Source organism: Nycticebus coucang, chromosome 5 (assembly GCF_027406575.1).
Source record: "Nycticebus coucang isolate mNycCou1 chromosome 5, mNycCou1.pri, whole genome shotgun sequence".
In the NCBI taxonomy this organism is placed as follows: domain Eukaryota; kingdom Metazoa; phylum Chordata; class Mammalia; order Primates; family Lorisidae; genus Nycticebus; species Nycticebus coucang.
In genome coordinates this window covers 85,653,508-85,676,430 of record NC_069784.1, presented here as the reverse complement: position 1 = coordinate 85,676,430, position 22,923 = coordinate 85,653,508, and the positions used below count along the sequence as shown (strand labels likewise).

At 46.9% G+C, this 22,923-nt stretch overlaps 1 long non-coding RNA gene across 1 annotated transcript; it reads right to left on the bottom strand.

Moving 5' to 3' along the window:
• Window positions 1–18,055: 18,055 nt before the first annotated feature.
• LOC128586510 (uncharacterized) lies at window positions 18,056–21,328 on the bottom strand. The gene is made up of 3 exons (XR_008380246.1): window positions 21,066–21,328; window positions 20,613–20,738; window positions 18,056–19,058 (listed from the first exon to the last, which is right to left on the bottom strand). It is a non-coding gene; the product is annotated as an uncharacterized LOC128586510 (long non-coding RNA).
• Between the last annotated feature and the right edge of the window lie 1,595 nt (window positions 21,329–22,923).

The window sequence follows — 22,923 nt, the reverse complement described above, 5'->3', positions numbered from 1 at the left end:
CTGGATGTCAGGAGGAGATCTGTCCCTGCTACAGTGAGGCCGGGTAGGGGCTCGTGTTGAATGCAGGGCTCCTAAGTCACTCCCATGCCCAGCGTTAACAATGACCAGGCCATTATAGTAACCATGGTCACATTGATCAGGGTCTCAGACTCCTCAAGGATCAGGGCTGGGTCCTGGGGAACACCCAGTAGAAGAGCCAGCTGCTGAGGGTGAAGGGTCCAGGAAGGGTGGGATGAATATCAGCTTAGACTCCCTATGCAGGTGAGGACTGTAAATGACCCACCTAACCCCGTGTGCATTTTCCCCCATGCACTCTGGCCCATCACTGTGAAACTCTGTGATAGGAGGCAGTGAACTTGAACATGAGGTGCAAGTGGGCAATGTCCATGCTAGAGATTTCTGTTCCCTCCTGGCTTCAGGTGTGCTTTTGCTTCCCAGCCCCAGCATGGACACCAGTGATCTCAGGGCAGGTTCCGGCAAAGCAGGCCCCGGAATGAGGGCTTGTGCGGATGTGATGCAAGGGCACCAGCAAGGGCGGAGGGGCAAGATGGGGAGGTCCCCGGCCAACGTTACCAGAGGGCCCCCTTCCTATCCCACAGGGGACTCGGTGGAAGTCCAGTTCTACCCTCCCCCCCACCCCCAGGGCATCTGCTGCGCTGGCTTTGGAAGTGAAAGCACAGGGAACCCACCGTGGACAAACAAGGCAAACTGGAGGGAGAGTACTGGGAGGGCACTCACATTTCCTCCTACAAGCTTCACTACTAAAATGATTCAGGGTTGCTTTCTTCCAGGTAAGAATGAATTTAGGTCAAAAAACATGGAACCAAGTCAGGGGCAGCAGGTCTGTTCCAACAGGTGTGGAGGACCATGTGCCCCTGAACTCACGAGAATCCCAGTGCCCGGCCTTACCTCTAAGGACGAGGAAGGTGAGGGTGCAGGGACGAGGGATGCCCAGCGCTGCCCTCCCATCCTGTCCAGTCCAGCTGAGGACAGAAGAAGCCACCTGTGAACTTTTTAAACCACAGCCCAGGGAGCTCCAGGCTGTCTATTATTATAGGGCAACAGGAAGTACGTTTCCCAGGAGATTAGGGACTGGCAAGGTCACTCTGAATCCAAGAAGTAAAAAAACAAATAAAAAATACCCAGAGAATTGGCATTGATAAGTTCAAGATATACATGATTTCTTCAAATTACACTTCCTTAAGTTGTGCTTGGGCTGGGAGTTGTTTTTGAGCCAGGCCGGTTTCCAAGGGTCAAACGCTGCTTGGAGAGCAAGGCCATTTGTTCATCTACCGCCCCTTCTTCTCGGTGCACATTGATGGCTGCAGCTCTGTCAACAGGGGTTGCATTAAGTGTGGGGTTGGCAAAAAAAGAAACACTGGCCCTGCCCTCGTGGGGTTTATGGTTTAGTAGGGAGACAATCATTAAATACGCATTCACATAAACACGGAAAGACAAATTGTGATGCATGTGTAGGAGGAAAAACCTGGAATGCTACGAGAGAGAATATGGCAGGGCAAACTAAAGTTTAAGTTGATGTGTCAGAAAATATCTCTCTGAGGAAGTGGTGTGTAAAGGGAGGACTGAAGGATGAGCAGGATTAAATCATGGGGGAAGAAAGCAGGGGTGGGATGGCCTTCCTGGGCAGAGAGAACAGTGTGCTAAGGCCTGGCATCGGGAACGATGGGCTGACCTCCCAATCACACCAAACCAGAGCACGTAAGTGAACTAGAGCTCTCGTTTCATCCAAGAATCTGAGCAGAACCAGCGGCTCACTTCTGTACGTGTGCAGCGGGTGTGGGGCGTCAGTGGGAGGATGGGGCTGTAGAAAGGTAGTACAAATGAGCCCCCCAAAAAAACCCATTTGCATTGGTCAGAAATTGTTACCTTTTTGATCAATGATACAGCAAAGTTGTCTCAGATCATACCACTGCACAGGCCAGGGTGCCACCTCGACAAGGTGCATGTGGATAGGGCCCCAGAGTAGGCAGTGGGCAGCCCGTATGAGTTTGGGAATGGATGGGCAGAAAAGAGGTTCTTTGGAGAAATAAGATGGTTTAATCTGTGGAGAGAGAAATTGGGCTTCGTGCTATAACGGTTAAGCTTTTGTTTTCTGTAGAAGCTGGAGACCAGACAGAAGGAAGAGTAGAAATGGAGGTGTGAGATGTATGGAGAAGAAGAGATTTCTTTTTCTACAACTAAAAATATTTGTGGAGCCTAAAACAGGCCAGGTCCCACCCTCATGAAGTAAAGCCCTTGGTGCAGTGGGGGTTCCAGTTCCTAAATCTGGGGACAGCTGTCCTGAGAAAGTAGAATTGGGGTGAGACTAAAAGGAGAAGCAGGGGCGGTGCCTATGGCTCAAGGAGTAGGGTGCCGGCCTGGCCCCATATACCAGGGGTGGCGGGTTCAAGCCTGGCCCCGGCCAAAACTGCAAAAACAATATACATATATATATATATATATAAAGCAAAAGTGAATCAGGCAGAGTGGGGCAGAGTGAAAATGTCCTAGACATTGGGAAGGGCATAAGAAAAGGCCCTGTGGTGGGAATCGCTGAAGAATTAGAAGACTGGGGCACCAAGAACATAAGGCAAGGAGAGATGATTAAAATGTGTCAGCCAGGAGATAGACCTGTAATGTGAAGACTTATCCTTTCCCTTCATGGAAGGTGGCATAAGAGGACAGGAGAGCACTGATCAAGGAGCTCTTGCAATGGTCCAGGTGAGAGCTTGGTGTGGCCTGCACCGGAGTGGTAGCAACGGGGCTGGAGACAGAGAATAGGAGAGGCTTGAAAGATAGGACAGAAATTGGGCAGAAACCGATAGACTGAATGTGGGGGGACCATGAGGGATGAAGGAGAGAGAGGTGTCAAGATTTTAGGCTCGTGGAATCAAATTGAGGAGCCCTGGAAAAGATCTGGGGTTGGGTGGTAGATGCCAATTCAGGGCAGATTGAGTTTGAGATGTGCTGAGACAGCCAAGAGGAAGCAGTTGGGTGGCCAGGCCTACGCCTCCCAGGAACAGGCCAGCCTACAAATACTGGCTGGGAGTCAGGGGTGGGACCAATGGGAGTGCACATGTGTAGAGATGCGGGGTGATCCACAGAGGCGTCATTGCTCAAATTAGGTTGGAGAATGCTGACGAAGCATACCTTCCCTGATTTTGTCACTGCATGCTTCTAATGAGTTTTTACACTTCTGGGGAGCGAGGGAGGATAGTGAGCACTAGGGATCTCCAAAGACGGAAGGGTATTCAAAGATTACTAAACTTTTTTGACCACAAAATCATTCTATCACAGGTGGTACCTATGGCTCAATGGGTAGGGTGCCAGCCCCATATAGCGAGGGTGGCGGGTTCAAACCCAGCCCCTGCCAAACTGCAACAAAAAAATAGCCGGGCGTTGTGGCGGGCGCCTGTAGTCCAGCTACTCGGGAGGCTGAGGCAAGAGAATCGCCTAAGCCCAGGAGTTGGAGATTGGTGTGAGCTGTGTGACACCACGGCACTTACAGAGGGTGACAAAGTGAGACTCTGTCTCTACAAAAAAAAAAAAAAGAATATAAAAAAAATCATTCTATCACAGAACATCTTAATTGCACTAGACAAATATTTCTGACAGTAAATGTGGTAACCTGAGCACTATTTTTTCCTTTGAAGACAAAGCTAATAGCAACATGTGTGAACAGTGTGAACAGTGCGTTGCACATAATCAAGTGCTTCCGTAGGACTTCTCATTCAACTCCCAAAACAAAGCTGCAGAGATGGACTTTGCATCCCCGTTCATGGACAAGACTCAGATATGCTGAGCAGCATGCCCAATGCCCACTGTCTCCCAACTGGTCAGGCACAGACCTGGAACTAAAACCAGGGACAACCAGGTCACTAACTCTAAAATCATGTGACATTTTATGACCTTGTCTGCTCCCAGATGCAACATATGGTCTTTAACAGTATCATTAATTTAATAGTAGTGAGGCCAAAGCTTGGATCCTCAGAAGCTTCATCCTGGTAGCTAAAAAACCTATGCTTTTGAACCAGGCTTCGAGTCTGCTTATTCTTAATCACCCAAGGATGGCTATTTGAGTCAGATACTCAAAGTAGAAGCACAAGGTTATCCTAAGGTAGGTCAACTTTAAAGGCTAGAGCCATACTCAAGCATCCAAGCTTCCCTTTCATAGTCAATTATTAGTTTCACAATCAGGAATTTATCCAAAACTTAAAAAAAAACTTATTATTTTAATTTTGTGTCATCACTTGAGATAATGAGATCTCTAAGTTAATTCTTGCTGTAAAATCTTTTAATCTTTTTTATGTTGATTGAAAATCACCTTGGAAGAAATAAATTTCTCAAAGAGGCAAGTAGACAGATCAAGACTACCTTCTAAAGTGAGCCCAAGACTCCTTTTTTTGTGGAATTAAATACTGTACATGCTCCCAGACCTAAAAATTACAGCATGCATCCTTGACTTTTTTTTTAGAGACAGAGTCTTACTTTGTCGCCCTCGGTAGAGCGCTGTGGCCTCACAGCTCACAGCAACCTCCAGCTCTTCAGCTTAGGTGATTCTCTTGCCTCAGCCTCTTGAGTAGCTGGGATTACAGGCACCCACCACAATGCCTGGCTATTTTTTAGTTGTAATTTGGCTGGGGCCGGGTTTGAACCCGCCACCCTCGGTATATGGGGCCAGTACCCTACTCACTGAGCCACAGGCACCGCTCCATCCTTGACTTCTTAAAATCCAATATAATTTGTACTTTTTCCCATTTTGGGACAATATTTAGGACATTGGAATACTTAAAGTCCATCTTCCTCTTTCTTATCTTTCGTGTATTGTTGTTGTATATTTTAATTCTACATATATTCTAACCCTCTCAAGATGCTATTATTTTATACAGTCAATATTAATTTAAAATTTCCCACATGTTTACTCCTTACAATGCTCTTCATTCCTTTCTGCATCTCCTTGCTTCCATCTGGAATTCCTCCTCTTCTACCTAGAAAACTCTGGTTAGTTTTTCCTTTGATGTCTGTCAGCTAGTTGTGAATTATCTCAATTGTTGTCTGACTGGAAATGTCTTTATTTCACTTTCATTTTTGAATGATATTTGTTTGAGGGTATAGAATTTTTGGTTAGCACTTGTGGGGGGGGATTCAAAGCCTTTTAAAGTTGTCATTTCATGTTCTCTGGTTTCCATTGCTTTTGTTGAAAAATTAGCAGCATATTGTATCTCTGCACATAATGAGTTTTTTGTTTTATACTCACTGCTTTTATAATTTTTTTTCAACTATTGTAATATGATGTGCCTAATTGTGAGTTGTTTTTTATTAGTCATCTGTTTGGAGTCTGTAGCACTTCATGAATCTTTGGCTTTATGTCTTTTGTCAGTCTTTAAATCTTTATTTATGGCCGGGTGAGGTGACTCATGCTTGTAATCTTAGCAATCTGGGAGGCCAAAGTGCGTGGATTGCTTGAGCTCAGGAGTTGAAGACCAGCCTGGGCAAGAGTGAGATCCCATTCCTAAAAATAGCCAGGCATTGTGGTGGGCACCTGTAGTCCTACGTACTTGGAAGGCTGAGGCAAGAGGATCTCTTAAGCCCAAGAATTTGAGATTGCTGTGAGCTATGACGCCAGTGCACTCTACCAATGTGATAAAGTGAAATTCTGTCTCAAAAAAAAAAAACCCCATAAAATAAAACAAATAAATAAATAAATCTTTAGTTATTTTCTCTTCAAATATTGTTGATGCTACATTGTCTCGTCCTTCCTTCCAGTACTCTAATTACACAAATGTTTTCCCTGGGTTCCCTATACATCTTAGGCCCTTTTCTGTATTTCCTAATTTTGTTTTTTATCTTATAATAGTAGTGAAGTCTGATTATTTTCTTCTGAAACTATGTTCAATTTCACAAATGTTTTCTTCGGTTTTGTCTAATCTGCTTTTAGATCCTTCTATCAAGTTCTTAATTTCAGTTCTAGAATTTTTCTGGTATTTGATTCTTCTTTTTTTGTTATCATTGATTTTTCTTAAAACAAATTCTACCTTTCTCTGTAAATTATAACAGCTTTTTCTCTTGGCTTTCAAGCATTTGGTCCTATCTCCTAGTATGCCTGGTAATCTTTAAAAATTTATTACCAGAGATAATGTGTGAAAAATTGCAGTGATAATTTGAGGTTCTAGAAAATGTCTTCCTTCAGGGTGGATTTACTTTTGTTTCTGGCAGGCAGTTAGCCATAAGAATATCTCCTTAATCTAATCCAAAACTGAACTGATTGAGATTTGTGTTTCAGTCTCTGTGAGTGCTAGTCTATGTCCAGGCTAGCTTTACTACCTGTGTATAGCCCTTCAAATTTCCCAGCCAAAAGACAGGTATGTTACTAGGACTCATCTCCGTTGACAATCTTTGGATTCCAATTTTTGCCTGTAAGACTGCCAAGAGTTCTTCTGACCTGCTCACCGTCTCTATAGTGCTTCCGACTCAGAAAATGCCTCATGGGGAAAGTAGCTGCAGTTGTCAAACTATTCACCTCTCTGTGTTTCCCTTCTCCCTAGCTCCTTAGAGTCTGTCTTAGTTGCTCTCTAGTACTTCCAAATAGATATTTCTTCCTTCTTTAAACCTAGGTTTTCTAGTTGTTCTCATAGGGAGGATTGAACTCCCCCTGAGGAGTTAACTAGTATGTCTCTATGTAATGATTCTTAGTTCCTGCCCTTTAGTAACCTTTGCTTTAAAACTCAGTCCTAGTCTCTAAAATGAAAAAAATCTCAGGATAACAAAAACAATTTATACCCTTGTTATCGAGTATTATTTTTCAAGCCATATCTTTAAAATATCAATAATTTATTTGAAATCAAACAATTACTGAGTGCTTGCTCTGAGCTGAGCAATGTCCTCACACTTCACATGCATTAATTCATTTAATGGGAGGTAATGAGAGTCTAGTGCTTTCCATCTTCATCAGTCACAGAATTTGACCAAAGGTGGGTCATGGGTGGAAATGACATATAATTCAACAAACAGAGCTACGGCCCAACCAAAAAAAGTTTAGACATTATCTAGACTCTCAGTCATAGGAAACTCACAGGCAAAAAGATAATCTCCAAGCTTCACACTACTACCCCATTGGTCTTTTTCCAGTGGGAACTACTAGCAAAATTAGTTGACAGCATAAGACTAACGATGGGCATGCTTCTCCTTCCACTGTGAGCTGCCTAGTGGAGGTGATAAAATGTCTAAAGTAAGTAGCAGAGAAGAAATAACAGGAGAATGAAGAGGAAGAGAAAAGGAGACAAGAGTTTATGTCAGCTGTCCCTGGGTATCAAAAATCACCTTGATTTGCATTCAGCAGACATCAAATAATTAGCTTTGGACCATAGAAATGAGTTGAGTGACAAAGATGAGACAAGATTGGAATGGGGATGATATGGTATTGGTGGCCTCAAAGCTTGACAAAGAGAAATGAAGGGGAAATTTAGGCTATTTGCCCAGAAAAGCAGGGATATAATGCTTTAGGTCATAGAACATGAAAATCCCACTCCAACTCTCAGCCACACTCTCGTCCAGCTTACCTAAATACTGTGTGTGCTTCATTCTTGATATTGGACAGAATTTGATTCAGCTCTCTCTGTACTCCACACAATTTTGCTTCCACCAGTGGGAGCAGTACGGAGTGACTGAAACATAGACTCTATGTCTGTCTTGGTTCAAATCTTGGACCTGACACCTGGGTGACCTTGGCCAAATCATTTAACATTTCTGAGCCTCAGTCTCCTAATTGTGAAACAGGGATGATGATAATAATGGTTTTAAGGATGATATGAGATAATGATAGTGAAGTGCTTGACAAAAAATAAAAGCAAAGTACTGGCTCTGGCTATCATTTAACTTAATTCAGGGTTCTGGAGTATGAACAAAGGTCTTCCAGGGTTGACACCTATTGGTTTTCACACTTGAGAGGCAGCCTTGGGAGAGTTAAGGGAGGAAAAAGGAAGAGTAGGGAACATGAAAGGTTCCTTGGTTTCATGGATGCATGGTGGGCCTCAGTTAACCTAGCAGTAATAGTGCTCCTAAAGCTGGTATCAGTATCTTTTTGGAGAAATGTTGCAAAATGTATGAATATGAGTGGTCATGAGTCATCAGGTGTCCTGTTTTCACTGCCCCCTGGGAGGGAGCTGGTTCTAATTCAGAACATCACAGGTCTCAACTCTCCCCACCTACTCCCTGCAGATGGCCTTGGATTATGAAGTCAGTGGTGTCTCCCTACCCTGAGGGTCCGAGGTGCTCCTCCCTGGAGCACTGGCGCCTCCTGCTCGCCAAATCTCTACTCAGAAAAGTGTCAAATGTCAATAATTTAGCCCTTAATTAATGTGTCATTTTACCCACGTGTGTTTGCATTTTCTACGTCATCTTCACCGTGGAATGAAAGGCTTGGGTCCCATGAAAGCTGAGAGACAGTGATAAGAACGGGAGACCCAGTTAGATGGCCAACAGGCAAGGCAAACGAACCCATCTCCCCTTCTGGTTCTCATTAGCTGTGTAGCTTTGGGTAATTTATTTTCCCTCTTTTGTCCTCAAAACCCTCCTTAAAGTGTCTCTAAAATCCCTTCCAGCCCTAAAAACTGTATCTATGATGGTGATTTGCAAAGTCAGGCCATGCCAACCCGACCTAGGCAACTCTGAAAGCGCCCCCCACCCCCACCCCTGTGTGCCTGGCCTCCAGCCCTGGGTGAGGTCCCTCTGCTCCCACCTTCAGGGTAGTCCCCAACTGAGCCAGGCTCTGAGGGTGGCAGTATCCAGCTCCATCGTCTGTTCCCCGTACCTAGCAGATTTATGATGTAGTTCAGAGAAGGAAGGATGATATAACAGCTTTCCTGCTCCCTCCCTCTTCCAACTGACTTAGTCCAACTGGCGGAAGGCCAAGCAGTTTTGCTCGCCACAGCCTCCCCTGTGTAAAAATACTCCAGTCCCCGGCCCTCCCGCCGGGCACATGGCGTCAGCCTGCAAACCCACTGGTCAGGGCCTTCACTTGTGGGCGGGAATGAGGCAGCCCCATGAAGTGCTGGAGTCTAATTAAGTGCTGAGAAAACAAACCATATGCTTCAATTTCAGCTCCGGAAATAGCCAGGGCCCAGGATTCCTCTCTCTGGCCTGGCTGTAACATTTGTCTCCCTCTGCTTGTGCAGTGCAGAGGAGAAGAAAGAGCTCACAGGGTGGCCACAGCAGGAGGCCAAGGAGCAGAGGAGTGAGCGGGAGGAAGGGAGGGAGACATAAACCCAGGCGGGGGGGGGTGATATTCTGCACCCCCATCCCTACTTCGCACCCCAGGCCCTGACTCAAGAAAGCACTGGCATCCAGGAGTTCTGGGCCTCTGAACGCAGGAGCCCTGGTGGCTAAGAATGCCAAGCACTGGGAAGATCACAGAATACACACCACAGGGTAACGTATAATCAACCCAATGAGGATGGGGAAAAACATCCACAAGTGAATAAGTGGAAATGAAAGCTCCAGCAGGTCAACTGAATGAACAGACAGGCTCCTGAACATGCTCCTGGCTGCCTCCCCATCAGGGTGCCGAGAGGTCAGCCTGCTGAGGGAGACAGCTGAGGCCGCAGCGAACCGCACAAATCAAGCTGGAACGGAGTGGGTATACGCAACCTGAGAATGGGGTACAGGGGGGTCATCAACTTTGCCCACCAGGTCACTCACCCTATCCTAGCTCTTCTGACCCTCCATTATCATTACCAACGGTCTGATGGCCACCTTCCCCACAGACCATGAGACACAAACTCCATAAGATCTCCTCCCTCCGGCCCCCAACACCATTCCCCCATGTGTGAGGCACCTGGTGGAAATGCTTCGGTTCCTCTGCAACCTCCCTTTTGTATCAGCCAGTACTGAATTTGATTTTTCTTGTCATGAGCACTCTTACCTATGCGCTGGTGAACAAGTTTGCCCAGCCTGCCCTTTGCATGTATGAGCCTACCCAGAGGGGGCTCAGAGCTAGGATGGGGCCCCTGGCATCGGTAATGGCTAAGGAGAAGAATGTTCCATGCACCTGCAATTAAACTAGTACTCACGGCTTCTGGGGAGCTCAAAAGGGCAGCAGTGAGAGTTCTAAACTTGCCACTCTTCTGCAAGGGCCTGTCTGTCATGACAAAGTTGCCACGTGGTCAGGTTCCTGTCCAAAGTCCCCCCAGGTCATTCTTGGAAATACCTTCAGATTTCCTGCTTTCCTGCAGATTCAGTCAGTCCACCATGTTGGGGCATGGGCCACAGGTTCGTGTGGCAGTCAGAGCGTGGGCACAGCCAGCAAGGGGACAGCTGCGATGGCTGATAGTCTGATGGCTGCTGCATGGACAGGGGACCCAGGGCTGAGGGGGACAGGGCAGAGGCACCTACCACGGCCTGGGGGGCATGGAAGGCTTCCCCAAGGAGGTGGACCTGACTCTCCTCCTCCTCTTCTCCAACCCATCTCACTTTCCAGAGCGCCCCCAGCACACTAACTCCCCTCGGGGCCCAGATGGTCCTCACACAGCCGCTTTCTCCCAGCAGAGTCTGAGGCCACTATACAGGCGACTGGAGGGAGGAATATTGATTGGAGGAGGGGGGATGGTGGCTAAGGAAAAGCACCACTTACCCACCCTCAAGCACCCAGGACAGCTGTCCCCCTCCAGCCCCAGCTGTGCTTGTGGAGACACAGCTCAGTGTGACCAAACCACAAAGTCCCCGTTTGGAAGATCCCATTTTCTGAACACCTTGGCCCAACATTAATAGCAACCTTGCCCCACAAGAAGTGGGAAGGCATTTACTGTGGGAACCCCCATCCCCCGGCACCCAGGTGTAAAAACCAAGTTCAGACCTAGGAACTCCTCTCTGGAGTTCAGAAATACAAAAAACAAAGTTCTCAGCCCAAGTTTCCTCTGCCAGAGACACCCCCAGCACCCCTCCTTGCAGCAGCTGCGGGGCCTCCTCCCAGACCTCACATTAGTTCCTAATGATCCCCAGCTGTGCCAGCTTCCAGGCCTCCATGTTAACCCCTGGGTTTCCCCCATCACTGCCAGAAAAAAAGTAAGCCTCAGGAATTCCATGCAGCACGCAGAGGCAGAGAGCAGCTGCCACACCCGTCAAAGGTGTGCATGGTCCACAGTTGCTCTGAGTAAAGCAAGGGAGGAAGAAGTCCTGCCGTTTGCGGGGACCGCCTGTGCTTTCCCACCCAGCATGGTCAGCTCGTTTGCCACCCTTCATCTTTGCCACACTCTGGGAAGGACACATCGTTTCCCCATCTCACGAATGAGAAGGCTGAGACCAAGAGCCAGCAGGCAGACCCAGGGTTGAAACTTGGCTCTGCTCTCTCTCTGTCCACCCCATCACTGTCCATCTTCCGTGGGATTACAACTTCAAAGCCAGAAAACACCGGGTTGAGACTGGGAAGAATCTCAGTTTCTCATCAGCCAAAGGAACATGTAGACTTTTGAACAAGCACCAGTTTCCTTGAGCCTCAGCAACCTGATTTTTCAAAAACAAAAATCTGCCTTTCTTTCCCCTTGGGCTTGTTGGAAGATCAGATGTAATAACAGGTCCAGCTGCACAAAACTATTATAAACCGTGCAGGGTGGTGAAGAAGGATGACGGCATTTGATGGCTGCCCTGTGGGACCTACCACAGAGAGGACAGAGAGGGTCTCTCATATTGTTTCAGAGTGACTCTGGGGCCCCATGTCCCAAGAGCCCTTTGTTTCATTTGTGAGAGACCCTGTCATGTTTATGATTTTGGAAAACCAGAAGGCTTTTAAGATTTTGGGAACCCAGAAGGTTTATCTGTCCTCCATGGTTGAACCTGAGCTGTGCCACAGGTGATCTGTTGGCAGGAGCCGTCGTTGTTGGCCTGCCACCTGCCTCTCTTCTCACACAGGTGCTGTGTATTATTCTCCTATGGAAAGGATCATTGAGTTTACCACCAACCCCTCAAACAACCCCCATGTCCCTCACTTGGGGAGAAGATAAGCAACCATGATACGTTCCTATGATACAATATCAGCAATAAAAAGAAAGAGAACACTGTTACATGCAGCAACATGCCTGGATCACAAATGTTTTACGCTAAGTGAAAGAAGCCAGACTCAAAAGGTCACACGCCGTGTGATTCCATTCCTATGACATTCTGGAAAAGATACAACTACAGGGCTGGGGAACAGATCAGTGTTCCCAGGAATAAGCGTGTAGGGCAGTGGTCCTCAACCTTCCTAATGCCGCGACCCTTTAATACAGTTCCTGTGGGTTGAGAACCGCTGTTGCAGGGAGTGCTGAGGAGGATATGTGGAGAGCTGGAGCTGTATAGTCATGGGGTGCTTACATGACATTTGCTGAACTCATGGAACTACATACCACAAGAAGCAAATTTTGCTTCTTGGAAATTAAGCCAAATTTTTAAAAATTAAGAAATAAAATACTCTTGAGAAATTAAAAAAAATAGATCATTAAGAAAGTAGAGAGGCTAGGTGTGATGGCTCACGCCTATAATCCTAACTCTTTGGGAGGCCAAGGTGGGTGGATTGCTTGAGCTCACAGGTTCGAGACCAGCCTGAGCAAAAGCAAGACCCTGTTTCTAGTAAAAATAGAAAAACTGAGGCAACAGGATTGCTTGAGCCCAAGAGTTGGAGGTTGCTGTGAGCTATGATGCCACGGCACTCTACCCAGGGCAACAAGCTTGAGACTCTGTCTCCAAAAAAAGTAAAAATAAAAATAAAAAATAACAAAATAGAGAAATGTAGCAGGGAGTTAGTAGGGCAGCATAGTGTGGTTTAGGGCAGTGTGATACGGGGCAGGGTCATGTGGCGTGTAGAGCAGTGTCGTGTATAGTGCAGTGCACAGCATGGTCTGTGATGCAGTGACGGGTGCAGAGTGTGCAGCGTGTACGTGGCGTATACAGCAGTGTCATGTAGTGTAGTGTGTCCAGCAGTGTGTTGTGTCGCAGAGGGCACAGTCTGCAATGTGAAGCATAGCTCCAGCAGCAGTGTCATGCACAGGCGAGACCAGTGTGGGGTACGGAGGAGAGTGTGTAATGTAGTGCATTCTGTAATGTAGTATAGCGTAGCGTAGTGTGCAGTAGTACAGGAATTTGGCTACCAGTTCTCTAACTAGAGTTGGCATCCATCACCTGGGGAAGCTGTTAAGCATCCAGGGACTCATCCCTAGATGATCCGATTGCCTGGATCTGGGGCAAACCCAGGAGTTTGCTTTTTTTTTTGAGACTGAGTCTCACTCTGTCATCCTGGGTAGAGTGCCATGGCTTCGTAGCTCACAGCAACCTCAAACTCTTGAGCTCAAGTGAGCCTCTTGCCTCAGCCTCCTGAGTAGCTGAGACTATAGGTACCTCACCACAAAGCCTGGCTTATTTTTCTATTTTTAGTGGAGATGGGATCTCAGTCTTGCTCAGGCTGGTCTCGAACTCCTAAGCTCAAGCAATCCATCTGCCTTGGCCTCCCAAAGTGCTAGAATTACAGACATGCGCCATGGGTGCCTGGCCAGGAGTCTGCATTCTAACAAGCTGTCCAGTTCATTTTGGTTCAATTGGTTAACAGTCCTCACATCAAGGCCCACCATTAGGCCTTTCTTCATTATTACAGGATTATATTCTTCCACGATTAGGCTCCATTTATTCATTGGTGTTTCTGTGGGGACCATTATTCAGTCTCCTATGCTTCCTGGTCATCTGGGAGGAAGACCTCCCCATACAAGTTGGGGGTACTCCAAGCCGCTGCTTGCATTCCAGTAGCAGTAGGCTGGGCAGCCTTCATTATCTGTCCCTCTGGGGTCTTCACCCTGAACATCTTTCTCTGTTAACCTGACATCTTAGAATCTACCTAGCTTCTTAGGAAGTGGTAGGTTTGACCATAGGAGATATTGTTAAGATGAAATTTTGTCTCCCTGATATGTTTTAAATTTTCTCATGGGAAAACATCCTAAGCTAGAGGCAGGCCACTCTGGCATATCAGTAAATCTGAGCCCAAAAGCCACTCAAAGAGAAGGCAGGATTCAAACCTGTGTCCAAACCTCAGCTCCATCACTTACCACTTTGGCGATTCTGTACGAGGAGTTTCACTTCTCACTTGAGTTCTTACATTAAAATTGTCCACGTGTAATGTAATGCTGATCACTGTCCTACCTTGCAGGGGCCTATGGGTATTGAGTGATGCACGCTGAGGTGGTTAGAGGTGACATGTTACATTGGCTGAACATTCAAAAGATTTGGCAAAAACATATATGCACGTACGTACACGTATCAAACAGATACAGAAAAATGTTAAGAATGGTAGAATCGGGTGGCGCCTGTGGCTCCACGAGTAGGGCACCAGCCCCGTAAGCCAGAGGTGGTGGGTTCGAGCCCAGCCCTGGCCAAAAACTGCAAAAAAAAAAAAAAAAAAAAAAAAAAAAGAATGGTAGAATCTAGGAGATGGAAATGGCTAATCATTCTTTTAACTTTTTTCCTTTTAATTTTTCTTTGGTTGAAGTTTTTCATAATAAAATCAGAATAAGAGATGATGAGTTTCAGGCCGTCCACACAGTGTCTGTCACTTGGTAGGTCTCAGCTGGCTGGGGAGCAGGGGAGGTGAGGATGGCAGGGCAGAGAGGGGAGAGAAGGAAAAAGGGCTGCAGGCTGGTCCAGTGGTGGAGGGGACCTGAGAGCCCTGCAGTGCCGGCCTGTGGGAGATTGTAGCTGAGAGCTGCCTTCATGCTTCCATCATAAGGGGACCTGCGGGTTGGGGACGGAGAGCCCCGCTCTGGTCAGGAGGCTGCGGGCCTGGTCCTTTCCTTTTCTTCAGGGTTCTGGGAAGAGCCAATTGGGTTTCTTTTTGGTGCTCCAGGTCCTCTTGGTTGGGGTGAAAACATGATAGAGATAGTTTGGGCCTCCAACTCTTTTCAGATTATAAACACTCTGAGCCCCCGATGTACAAGCATCTAGCTCAATTCTGAGCCCCCGATGTACAAGCATCTAGCTCAACACCTGTCTGAGCACCAGAGCATAAATGAGCAAGGAACAAATGGCAGGCGGAGGTCAGCAGAGCTGTGGGGACAGCCCGTGAGCCACGAAGCTAGTCCAAGCCTCCTCCCCTGAAGCTTCCCTGAGCCAAGGACTCTCACCCAAGCCCAGGGCTGGACCATAAGGGGTCATCCGGCCACAGGGGCATGAATCCACGCGGTTTTGAGAGGATATATTAGTTTTCTCTTGCTGCTGTAACAAATCACCACAAACGTAGTGGCTTAAATAACAAAGTTATATGGATTCTAGAGGTCAGGAATCCAGAAAGGGTCTCACTGGGATAAAATCAAGATGCTGGGAGGGCTGGTTCCCTTTGGGGGCTCTAGGTGAGAATCTGGTCCTTTGCCTTTTCAGCTTGTACAGGCTGTTCTCATCCCTCAATTTTGAGGCCCTTCCTCCATCTTCAATGCCTGCAATGGCCAGTTGAGTCTTTCTCATGAGACCGTCTCTCTGATTCTGACTCTCCTTTCTCCCTCTACTCCATTTAAGGATCCTTGTAATTACACTGGACCCACCTGGGTGATCTCCTTATTTTTAATAAGAGCCCGTTGATAGCATCTGAATCCTCCCTGCTATGTAACCCAGCACATCCATGGGGTCTAGGACTTAGGATGTGGACATCTTTAGGGGGGTGTTCTGCCTTCACAGAAGATATTCCTAAATGAGGTGGACATTTCCACCTTTCACCCCAGAGATTTTCCAACGTTAGTGCACTTGAGAATCATGGGCGACAATGTTTGAAAAGGCAGCATTTTAGGCTCTGTCAGATTCCAATTTGGCACCTCTGGAATGGGCCCAAGAAACATGAATTTTTGGCAAGTTCTCTCTTGCCTTCTTTGATACACATGGTACAAAGACTATACCATGAAAAATCTTTTTTCTTTTGTCTCTGGATAATGTGTAGGAGTGACATTTTATTTTTTTTTACTTTTTTTTTTTGTGTGTGTGTGATTTTTTTTTTTTTTTTTTTTTGGCCGGGGCTGGGTTTGAACCCACCACCTCTGGCATATGGGACCGGCGCCCTACTCCTTGAGCCACAGGTGCCGCCCAGGAGTGACATTTTAAAAACCTAATTATAAACTCTGGTCTATGATTTATTGAGAAATTTCAATGTACTAATAAGTATAGCTAAGTTGTTCTTCTTTTTTACTACGGAATATATTGAGTATTGAGATAGCTCAGTTTATCAAGCACTTGATACGTGCCGGATTCTGTTCTAAGTGCTGTCCATATATCATCTCATTTAATCCTCACAGTAATACAGTGGGGCAGGGCTATTGTCATTATCATCTCCATTTCATGGGTCAGAAAATAGAAGCTCAGGGGGTCAGGTAATTTACCTACAATTGCACAGGCAAAGCCAGAAGCCTCCATCTCTCTCCTTTTCCTGTTTCTAAAGCTTGAGCTTTACTCACTAGCTCTAGTGCAGTGCTGGCAAGTAGTAGGCCCTCAATAAATACGCATTAACTCTAGTGCTCATAAAAATCCTCAAGGGTGGTAGTATCAATATCCCCCACGAAACAGAGAAGGGCCCTGAAGCTTGGAGAGAGAAAATGCCTTTCCTGTGTCTAACTCCAAAGTCCACATGCTTCTTACTACACCAGGGGGCCTACAATCTACAATCCACATGTTCCCACAAGGACTGTTTCCTCATCATGAGTTTATTACTATACAAAAAGCTTACGGTTATAAAACTTCAATTGCTTTGAGGTCTGTAGTTAATGAATGACTTCTATCAAAAAGAACCTAGTCCTAGTCGTACTAAACCAGGCCCAAGTTGTGGCTCCACAGCCCAGGGAAGATTTTTTTTTTTACTCCTCCAGAGGTAGAGGAAGCCCTGGGCAGAGCAGAGCCTGGCAGGTGGTAGGGGGAGAGGTGTGGAGGTTGGGAGGCAGAGTGGCCTGAACCTTTACACTCAGGGAGTCACAAACACAGCAATTAAAGCTTCAAACCACCCTGGTAGGTCCTCTTTAATTAAGTTCTTCTCCAAACACCTGGCAGGGCCACAACAGTGCCCTGGGCAGGAAGAGATACGTTAGGGAAATGCTATCTGGGTCTACCCAAGAGACAGAAAAATCAGAGGGCTTTTCTCTTTGTCACACACACACACACACACACACACACACACACACACACACACACACACACACACCATGAGACAGTGTCCCTTCATTACATGGGTGGGTCCCAAGCTGACGCCATCCCCTGCCCCTTCAAACTAGCAGCAAATCACCCTGCTCTCCTGTCTGTGTCAGACAGACCTTCCTTCCAGCTGGGCCACCATGGGCCCCCGTATCATTTTTCTTCTTTGGGAAAGAAACCTGAGAGAGCCAATGTAACACCAGGCGGTGAGAACACCGACATCTGTGCAGGACGCACCACCTCCTCTGAAATGCCACTCTCTCCCACTCCATCCACCCCCAAGTCCCCCTTTCTCTCTTCTGCCCTCTTCATCCTCTTCCCTTTCTCCATTTCTTTTCCCACTTCTTTAGGATGCATCGTCTCCCTAACTCTACCCCCAGGGCCCCAGGGCCTAAGCGTTGGCTTTGGAGACCCAGGACAGAAGGGCAGATGGCTGCAAGGAACAGTGAGTCTTCAGACCCGTTTTGGATCTGCCTCAGTTTCCCTTCTGGAAAATGAGTGTATTAGCATTCCCCACCTTCCTGACTCAAAGCAGCGTCTGTGGTTCTGACACTTGCTCTGTGGTTTGTCAAGTGTGTGCTCCATTTCTGGGAAGCATGGAATGTTCATGAAGTGGGCTTTGAAGATGAGGAAACTGAGGGTCTTAGAGAGGGAAGTGACTCACTCAAGGCCACACAGCTTTGGGTGGCAGAGCCAGGACTAGAAACAAGTCTTCCAACCCTCTCTGAGACATTTGAATCCTTCATGATAATGACAATGATTCTATGGTACCAGTGTGGAGGAAGCCGCCTGTGAGTGTGGCTGCTGCCAACAGATCCTGAAGAACATCAAAGAAAAAGAGAGCAGAGAAACCTCACAAGTGGGTTAGCTTTTATTCTTAATTACCATGCTGCAATCTAATTATACTGATGGGGTTCACTAATATCAGATTAATTTTGTTGTATGTTTTTATATGATAAAAAAAAGAAAGAAAAAAACCACCACCCACGGAGTGTGGGCCAGGGAGATGTGTCTGGAGAGGGGAGGACCTTGATGGAGCTGGCTCCTGACTTGAAGTGTGCTGTGGATGCCTCCTGGGCAGCTTGCTCGTGATCCTCCCACCTCTGCAGACAGCCAACCTTGTTTCCATTTCACAAACAAGAATACAGACCTGAGAAGTGAACCGACTCCCACATCATTGTTCAGCTGGTTCAGTTCCAGGTCTGCCCCATTCCCAAGCTGATTTCTTCTCTCTCCCCCATGTCACCAGCTGCCCACACAGACGTAAGGCGCTTACCCGGTGACTCAGCTTCCTCTTTTATAAAAGCCTGCCACCTGATTTCTGAGTGCACTAACCAGAGCCCCCAACCCCTGTGCCAGCCTGCATGGTGGGACAGTGGGAAGGTGTTAGTGTCTCCTTAAGAAGAACAAGTTCTCCCACTTGGGGGGAGCCAGTGAAACCCTGGAGGCCCCAGAGCCATGGGCACAGCCTCGCCCTGGGGTGCCTGGGGGCCAGAACCTGGCTCCGGAGCGTGCTGCTCTCCCATGCCCAGCTGGGCTGGCCTCCAGCTGGTTGTGCAATCTCACTATGAATAGGTCTGGGTGTGCGGTTTGGGGCCAAAGAGACCAGACTTGTTTCCTTAGGGTTGACAGCTCCCCTCTGGAATTCTGGGAGGTGAGGGAGCGCAGCTGTGAGGTCAGGCCACTGACCCAAGGCTGGGCGGTCCAGGCTGGTGGTGTGATGGGCGGAGCCTGTGGCCAGACTGGATGGACAGGTTGCTGGCCATGACTCCCCAGTATATGGAAATCACCTGAGTGCCAGGGCTCCCTGTCCCTCCCTCCTCCTCCTTCCCACCCTTCGCCCTTCACTCGGCCCAGTCCAGGTTCTCCTTCCCTTAGGTGTGGACCTAAAACAAAAAAGTTTGGAGAGAGGAAGGGGAAAAACAGATTTGTAATTTATTTTTAAAATATCAAATATATGAGACTATGGGCAACCAGGGATTCTCAGACATGGTTATTGCTGGTGGTGTGAATTTGTACATTGCAGGACAATCTGGCCCACCTCTATCAAAATTACAAATGTGTATACCCTTTGACCCCAAATTCTACATTTGAGCATTAATCCTATGGAGATTCTTGCACATGCATGAAATAATACATGCATAAGGTCGTAGTGTTGTGGTAAGAACAAACTTTTAGAAATAATCCAATTTAACCAGTGGACTATTGGTTAAATCAAGTAGGATACATTAATAAAATGGAATACTCTGTATCTATAAAAAAGAATGAGGAAGCTTTCTATGTACTGATATCTCCTCCATGTGTGAGGAAAACACTAGAAAAGCAAGATGCCCAACAGTGTATATACTGTACTTTTTGTATAATAAAAAGAGGGTCCTTGTAGGTACATAAGAAATCTGGAGGGATACACAGGAAACTTGGAAGAGGGAAGAAGTAGGCGTATCTTTTCTTCATGCTTTCTCGCTTTTCTTTCTTTTTTTTTTTTGTAGAGACAGAGTCTCACTTTATGGCCCTCAGTAGAGTGCTGTGGCCTCACATAGCTCACAACAAACTCCAACTCCTGGACTTAAGCGATTCTCTTGCCTCAGCCTCCCGAGTAGCTGGGACTACAGGCACCCGCCACAATGCCCGGCTATTTTTTGGTTGCAGTTTGGCCGGGGCCGGGTTTGAACCCGTCACCCTCGGTATATGGGGCCGGCGCCTTACCAACTGAGCCACAGGCGCGGCCGCTTTCTCACTTTTCAATCATGTGAATGAATGCATTCCCTTTGAAAATATTAATTAAAAATATTCATTTAAAAATGTTGCTACAAAATGAAGATTCATATAAGGTACTTATGATGAGGTTACGTTGTTTGCGTGTGTGAGGTAATGTCTGAGTTGTAGTTGAGCCTTTCACCGTGGAGGTGCGCCATATACCCTTATGTTATACCTGTTAGGTGGGAGCTTACCAAGTTCCATCCCCCCTCACCCCCTTCTTGAACTTAATTGTGTTTTTCTCTTGAAGAACATTTTGACCAAAAAAAAATTCCATATCCCAATTGCCCTACTAAATGGACATTTGTCTTTTGGAGGCGTGTCCCAGCATGAGAACCTCCTTCCTACCAGGGGGGTTACCTATTGGGTGCATTTTGGTGGGAGGAAGGACGCCTCCTCCCCTACTGAAGAGGGCCACGTGTTCCCGATCCCTCTCTCCCACCAACCAGGGCTCAAGCAACCGGTGGCTCAGATGCTCTCTGACTTTGGTGCCAACAACAAGGGCCCGAGTCCAGTGATGAGGCCAAAAGTGTCCAGGACACAATGATTATTTCTATTTTTACATTTTACCTTTTAGTACTTCTCCCCAGCCATAGTTTTATACTGGTACTTGCCACTATTCTGCTTTTTACTTTTCTTATATTAATATATAAGGTTACACTATAAGAGCAAGAGATAATTACCTTTCTAGCCGTGTATCCAAAATGAGTGTTTTCTGTGTATAGGAGAAGTTTTCGTAACTATTCTTTCAAGAGATGGGTAATGTTCCGTTGTTCTGCTTAGGTCCTTCTTATACTATGAAATTCAAGCTGTTAATAGGAAGTTAAGGAAACTCGAAGTTATGAAGATGTAAATCAGCAATGACTCTATTCACTTATCAGAGTCCTTAAATCAGGTGTAATCATCTCACTGCCTCCACTCTACTCCCCATGCCCTTCCCCCACCTGATTCCAGTTCCCTCCAGTGTCAGACGAGGAGCACTCAAGGCCACTCTCCCTACGATGGCTGGCTCTTTAGAAGCTATATTTATCTCTACAAATGTAATGCACTCCCACTCTGGCAAGTTAAAATAGTCCACAAGGGGAAGAGCTGAAATCCCAACTCCCTTGCTTCCCTCCTGGAGACGTATCCATTACCAAGTCACCAAGTTTCCTGTGATTTCTTTCAGATCAGAGCTTTCCAGCTGGATAGGCACAGGGTTCTGAGCTCCTGTCCCTCAGCCAGCCGGGTAGCATCCCAGGGCCTGTGGCTGTGAGAGCCCTGAGCAGCTTCCTCTCCCTTTCTGGCGGGCCATACAAGTATCATTCTCCAGGGGAGTCTAGAATTACTGTGGCTTCTCATTTCCTCAACGTCCTTCTTCTAGAATCTACCTCCCACAGTGTGACTCAAGGCCCTTTCCAAAGGCCAGCTCGGATCAGGCCACTGCCTTGCTGGTTTCCCGTACCCAATCGAAAGTCTCAGCCACATGGTCTGGAACTGTCTGGCAGCCTTCTTTCTTGCCTGTCTCCTTTGAGTTCTTTAAGCCCCAAACACACAACTCACTGCTTCCTAGGCATATTCCAAAACCTACACTGTCTCCTGTCTTTGTCTTTGGGATTCTTCTGCCTCTGCTGGGTGGTATGGGGGACTTGACTGACCTGCGTAGGTCAAAGTAACATTTGTTGGCTTAAGGCTTTGCCCTGCTGCTTGATACTTGCAGGATCAGTTGGGTTCCAAAGTCTGATCCATTCAGCTTTCAGCTCAAGTGTCAGCTTCCTGTGTTCCTCCATCCTACTCTTACGACGTTCGTGGGATTCACTCACCAGAGGGCACGCCAGCAGCCTGCTTATTTCAGGCCAGCCCCTGGAGCCCGTCTCACTGGGACAAGCACTGCCTGGCATGGTGGATGTGCGAATGTAGGATTTGCAGAGAAGATGCTGTCAGTACAAGAAGGGCATTGAGACGTCTCTTCCTTGAGTGGAAGTGGGGATGTCTGTAGTGAGTTTCTAGCAGGTCCTCAGAGAAGGCAGGAAAACACATTTCCAAGCCGTTCTGTGTGATAGACACACACACACACACACACACACACACACACTCAAGACTCACTTTTCTTGGGGTCTTAAAAATTGCTGATGGTCTTCCTAATTTTTGAATGAAGAAAATTCATGTGAAAAGATTCTTTCCTTCCAGCTCCAAATGTGGCCGGTCCTCTGAGCCCATTACTTCCCTTTGACAGTGATAAAAGCCGCACTGAAGTGGGCCCCTCATACCTTAAATCAGTGGTTTTCAACCTTCCTAATGCTGCCGCCCTTTAATACAGTTCGCGTGGGTTCAACCCACAGATTGAGAACCGCTGCCTTAAATGCACACCCCAACCTATTCCCTGGACCGGAGGCACTTGGGGCACCAGTGGGCTGGTACCCTACTGCCACTCCCCCCTTTCCATGTCTCAGAGGAGTGGTCGTGAGTAACTGTGTGTCTGGCACTAGTGGCTATGGATTCTACCCTCCTCACCTTTGACCCCTGTATTCCAGCTGTGAGATGGGTGACTTGGCCACTACATGCCAAAGTAACATTTTCCGGCTTAAAGCTTTGCCCTCATGACTTGAGTATTTGCAAAATCAAGTCCTTAAAGCATTTTAGAGATTAGTTCAAATCTGTCCTCTTTTAAACAAAAATCTGAAGCAGGGAGTCAGCAAGAACCGGCCCTTCATGCCTGGGTGGGGCAGGCACACTGGCCCTGGTGGTATCACAAGGTCTGGCCTCCTGCCACTCTGAGAGGGGCTTAATAACTGTTGATCATCAAATTAACTTTAACTAATTTCTGACTGCATTTTTACCTGATTTTGGAAAATTCTGTACCAAGAATCTTATGATAAGTGCTATTAGATTCCCATCTTTAATCCTTTGGGGGACAGAACCAAAATTGGGATGCACTCAAGTGACAGATCCATCCCACTAGTAATAGGCTTTGGCATTAGAAGATGCTGAGGTTTTGGGGCGGTGCCTGTGGCT